General features: G+C 39.6%; 1 pseudogene across 1 annotated transcript; it reads right to left on the minus strand.

Moving 5' to 3' along the window:
• Positions 1–4,447: 4,447 nt before the first annotated feature.
• Positions 4,448–5,175, minus strand: LOC100998347 (annotated as a pseudogene). The gene has a single exon (XR_643992.4). The product of XR_643992.4 is annotated as a peptidyl-prolyl cis-trans isomerase A pseudogene (transcript).
• Between the last annotated feature and the right edge of the window lie 354 nt (positions 5,176–5,529).

A 5,529-nucleotide genomic window follows, 5' to 3' on the forward strand; every position in this document is an offset into this window, starting at 1 on the left:
GGATCTGCCCCCATGACTCCAACTCCTCACACCTGGCTCCACCTCCAACACTGGGGATTACATTTCAATATGGGACTTAGAGGGGTCATCATCCAAACAATTATCAAGACTCCAGAAAGGAATGCAGCTCTGCCAACACCTTTATATTAGTCTGGGGAGACCCATCTCAGACTTCTGACACAACTGTAAGAGCATAACCTTGTGTTGTAAGCTACCAAGTTTCTGGTTTGTCAATACTTCAAATCCCTTCTGCTTCTTCTTCCTCCTCAGATGCCACTGATTTACCCTTCTGCCTTCTGCTTCTACTTTTAAGAGCTGCTTAATCCAGGATAATGTCCCTATTTTAAAGTTTGTAGCATAATTGCAACTTCAAACCAGACAAAGAAGTTGCAAATAAATGAATAGAGAAACAAAGAATACACAAAACATACAGAAAACAAAAAGCAAAATGGTAGACATAAATCCTACTTTTTTTTTTTTTTTTTTTTTGAGACGAAGTCTTGCTCTGTCCCCCAGGCTGGAATGCAGTGGAACCATCTCTGCTCACTGCAAGCTCCGCCTCCCGGGTTCACGCCATTCTCCTGCCTCAGCCTCCAGAGTAGCTGGGACTACAGGCGCCCACCACCGCGCCCGGCTAATTTTTTTTGTATTTTTAGTAGAGACAGGGTTTCACCGGTTAGCCAGGATGGTCTCAATCTCCTGACCTCGTGATCCGCCTGCCTTGGCCTCCCAAAGTGCTGGGATTACAGGCTTGAGCCACCGCGCCCGGCCAAATCCTACTTTTATCAGTAATTACATTAAATGTAAATGAGTAAACACTTCAATCAAAAGGCAGAAAGTGGCAAAATGAATAAAAAGACATAATCTAACTATGTATTGTCTACAAGACATACTCTTTAGATTCAAAAAACAGAGGTTGGAAATAAAATACAGAAAAAGACATACCTTGCAAGCAGTAACCAAAAGAGAGCAGGAGTGGCTATAAAAAAATTTTAAAAATTGTTACTAGATTTTAAAAAATTGTTACTAGAGACAAAGAAAAAACTCTTTATAATGGTGAAAAGATTAACATGTCAAGAAAACAAACGTAACAATATAGATGTATATGCATATAGCAATAGAGCTCCAAATTACATGAAGAAAAAGTGATAGACTTGAGAAGAGAAATAAACAATTTAACAACAGCAGAATATACATTCTTCTATAGTGCATATGGGCTATTATTTAGGATTGGCCATATGTTAGCCCATAAATCAAATATCAATACATTTAAAAGGACTGAAATAATTTAAGTTATGTTCTCTGACTACAATGCAATGAACTGAAGAATAAATAACAAAGGAAATTTGAGAAATTTAAAAATATGTGGAAATCAAACAACACACTCTTAAATAATCAATGGATGAAAAAAGAAATTACAAGGTAAATTAGAAAGTACTTTGAGGTGAATGAAATAAAGCACAACATAATAAAACTTATGGGATTTGGATAAAGCAGTGCTTAGAAGGAAATTTATAGCTGTAAATGCCTATATTAACAAAGAAGAAATATCTTTTTTCGTTTTTTTTATTATACTTTAAGTTCTAGGGTACATGTGCACAACGTGCAGATTTGTTACATACTTATACATGTGCCCTGTTGGTTTGTTGCACTCATCAACTTGTCATTTACATTAGGTATTTCTCCTAATGCTATCCCTCCCCCAGCCCCGTACGCACTGACAGGCGCCGTTGTGTGATGTTCCCTGCTCTATGTCCATGTGTTCTCACTGTTCAACTCCCACCTAAGAGTGAGAACATGCAGTGTTTGTTTTCTGTCCTTGTGATAGTCTGTTGAAAATGATGGTTTCCAGCTTCATCCATGTCCCTGCAAAGGACATGAACTCATCATTTCTTATGGCTGCATAGTATTCCATGGTGTATATGTGCCACATTTTCTTAATCCAGGCTATCATTGATGGACATTTGGATTGGTTCCAAGTCTTTGCTATTGTGAATAGTGCTGCAATAAACATACCTGTGTCTTTATAGTAGCATGATTTATAATCCTTTGGGTACATACCTAGTAATGGGATCACTGGATCAAATGATATTTCAGTTCTAGATCCTCAAGGAATCACCACACTATCTTCCGCAATAGTTGGACTAATTTACACTCCCACCAACAGTGTAAAAGCATTCGTATTTCTCCACATCGTCTCCAGCACCTGTTGTTTCCTGACTTTGTAATGATTGCCATTCTAACTGGCATGAGATGGTATCTCATTGTAGTTTTGATTTGCATTTCTCTGATGACCAGTGATGATAAGCTTTTTTCATGTGTCTGTTGACTGCATAAATGTGTTCTTTTGAGAAGTGTCTGTTCATATCCTTTGCCCACTTTTTGATGGGGTTGTTTATTTTTTTCTTGTACATTTGTTTGAGTTCTTTGTAGATTCTGGATATTAGCCCTTTGTCAGATGGGTAGATTGCAAAAATTTTCTCCCATTCTGTAAGTTGCCTGTTCACTCTGATGATAGTTTCTTTTGCTGTGCAGAAGCTCTTTAGTTTAATTAGATCCTATTTGTCTATTTTGGCATTTGTTGCCATTGCTTTGGTGTTTTAGTCATGAAGACTTTGCCCATGCCTATGTCCTGACTGTTATTGCCTAGGTTTTCTTCTAGGGTTTTTATGGTTTTAGGTCTTACATTTAAGTCTTTACTCCATCTTGAGTTAATTTTTGTATGAGGTGTAAGGAAGGGATCCAGTTTCAACTTTCTACATATGTCTAGCCAGTTTTCCCAGCACCATTTATTAAATAGGGAATCCTTTCCCCATTGCTTGTTTTTGTCAGGCTTGTCAAAGATCAGATGGTTGTTGATGTGTGGTGTTATTTCTGAGGGCTCTGTTCTGTTCCATTGGTCTATATCTCTGTTTTGGTACCAGTACCATGCTATTTTGGTTACTGTAGCCTTGTAGTATAGTTTGAGGTCAGGTAACATGATGCCTCCAGCTTTGTTCTTTTGCTTAGGATTGTCTTGGATATGTGGGCTTTTTTGTGATTCCATATGAACTTTAAAGTAGTTTTTTCCAATACCATGAAGAAGGCCATTGGTAGCTTGATGGAGATGGCATTGAATCTAGAAATTACTTTGGGCAGTATGGCCATTTTCAAGATATTGATTCTTCCCATCCATGAGCATGGAATTTTCTTCCATTTGCGTGTGTCCTTTTTTATTTCGTTGAGCAGTGGTTTATAGTGCTCCCTGAAGAGGTCCTTCACATCCCTTGCAAGTTGGATTCCTAGGTATTTTATTCTCTTTATAGCAATTGTGAATGGGAGTTCACTCATGATTTGGCTCTCTGTTTGTCTGTTATTGGCATATAGGAATGCTTGTGATTTTTACAGATTGATTTTGTGTCCTGAGACACTGCTGAAGTTGCTTATCAGCTTAAGGAGATTTTGGGCTGAGATGATGGGGTTTTCTAAATATGCAATCATGTCATCTGCAAACAGGGACAAGTTGACTTCCTCTTTTCCTCATTGAGTACCCTTTATTTCTTTTCTTGCCTGATTGCTCTGGCCAGAACTTCCAGTGCTACGTTGAATAGGAGTGGTGACAGAGGGCATCCTTGTGCTGGTTTTCAAAGGGAATGCTTCCAGTTTTTGCCCATTCAGTATGATATTGGTTGTGGGTTTGTCATAAATAGCTCTTATTATTTTGAAGTATGTTCCATCAATACCTAGTTTATTGAGAGTTTTTAGCATGAAGGGCTATTGAAGTTTGTCAAAGGCCTTTTCTGCATTTATTGAGATAATCATATGGTTTTTGTCGCTGGTTCTGTTTATGCGATGGTTTATGTTTATTGATTTACATATGTTGAAGCAGACTTGCATCCCATGGATGAAGCTAACTTGATCATGGTGGATAAGCTTTTTGATTTGCTGCTGGATTTGATTTGCCAGTATTTTGTTGAGGATTTTCACATTGATGTTCATCAGGGATATTGGTCTAACATTCTCTTTTGTTTTCATTGTCTCTCTGCCAGACTTTGGTATCAAGATGATGTTGGCCTCATAAAATGAGTTAGGGAGGATTCCCTCTTTTTCTGTTGATTGGAAAAGTTTCAGAAGGAATGGTACTAGCTCCTCTTTGTACCTCTGGTAGAACTCGGCTGTGAATCCGTCTGGTCCTGGATTTTTTTTGGTTAGTAGGCTATTAATTACTGCCTCAATTTCAGAACCTGTTCAGAACCTGTTATTGGTCTATTCAGAGATTCAACTTGCTGGTTTAGTCTTGGGAAGGTGTATATGTCCAGGAATTTATCAATTTCTTCTAGATTTTTTCTGGTTTATTTGTGTAGATGTGTGTATAGTATTCTCTGATGGTAGTTTGTATTTCTGTGGGATCAGTGGTGATATCCCCTTTACCATTTTTTTTTAATTGTTACTTAGTCTTTATTTCATAATCATAAACTTAACTCTGCAATCCAGCTAGGCATGGGAGAGAACAAGGAAATCATGGAACCCAAAGGGAACTGCAGCGAGAGCACAAAGATTCTAGGATACTGTGAGCAAATGGGGTGGAGGGGTACTCTCCTGAGCTACAGAAGGAATGGTCTGGTGGTTAAGACAAAACACAAGTCAAACTTATTCGAGTTGTCCACAGTCAGCAATGGTGATCTTCTTGCTGGTCTTGCCATTCCTGGACCCAAAGCACTCCATGGCCTCCACAATATTCATGCCTTCTTTCACTTTGCCAAAGACCACATGCTTGCCATCCAACCACTCAGTCTTGGCAGTGCAGATGAAAAACTGGGAACCATTTGTGTTGGGTCCAGCATTTGCCATGGACAAGATGCCAGGACCTGTATGCTTTAGGATGAAGTTCTCATCTACAAATTTCTCCCCATAGATGGACTTGCCACCAGTGCCATTATGGCGTGTGAAGTCACCACCCTGACACATAAACCCTGGAATAATTCTGTGAAAGCAGGAACCCTTATAACCAAATCCTTTCTCTCCAGTGCTCAGAGCACGAAAATTTTCTGCTGTCTTTGGAAACTTGTCTGCAAACAGCTCGAAGGAGACGCGGCCCAAGGGCTTGCCGTCGACGGCAATGTCGAAGAACACGGTAGGGTTCACCATGGCTAGTAGTACAGGACTTTCCTCGGCAGCAGCGTCTGCAAAGCCCCCTTTACCATTTTTTATTGCATCTATTTGATTCTTCTATTTTCAAGAAGAAAGATATTAAATCAGTAACTTAACTTGCAGTTTGTTTTTTTTTTTTTGACGTAGTCTTGCTCTGTCACCAGGCTGGAGTGCAGTGACATGATCTTGGCTCACTGCAACCTCCAACTCCCTAGTTCAAGCAATTCTCCTCCCTCAGCCTCCTGAGTAGATGGATTGCAGGCACGCACCACCATGCCCAGCTACTTTTTGTATTTTTAGTAGAGACGGGGTTTCACCTTGTTGGCCAGGATGGTCCCAATCTCCTGACCTCGTGATCTGCCTGCCTCAGTCTCCCAAAGTGCTGGGATTACAGACATG

Source organism: Papio anubis, chromosome 2 (genome assembly GCF_008728515.1).
Source record: "Papio anubis isolate 15944 chromosome 2, Panubis1.0, whole genome shotgun sequence".
Taxonomy (NCBI): Eukaryota; Metazoa; Chordata; class Mammalia; order Primates; family Cercopithecidae; genus Papio; species Papio anubis.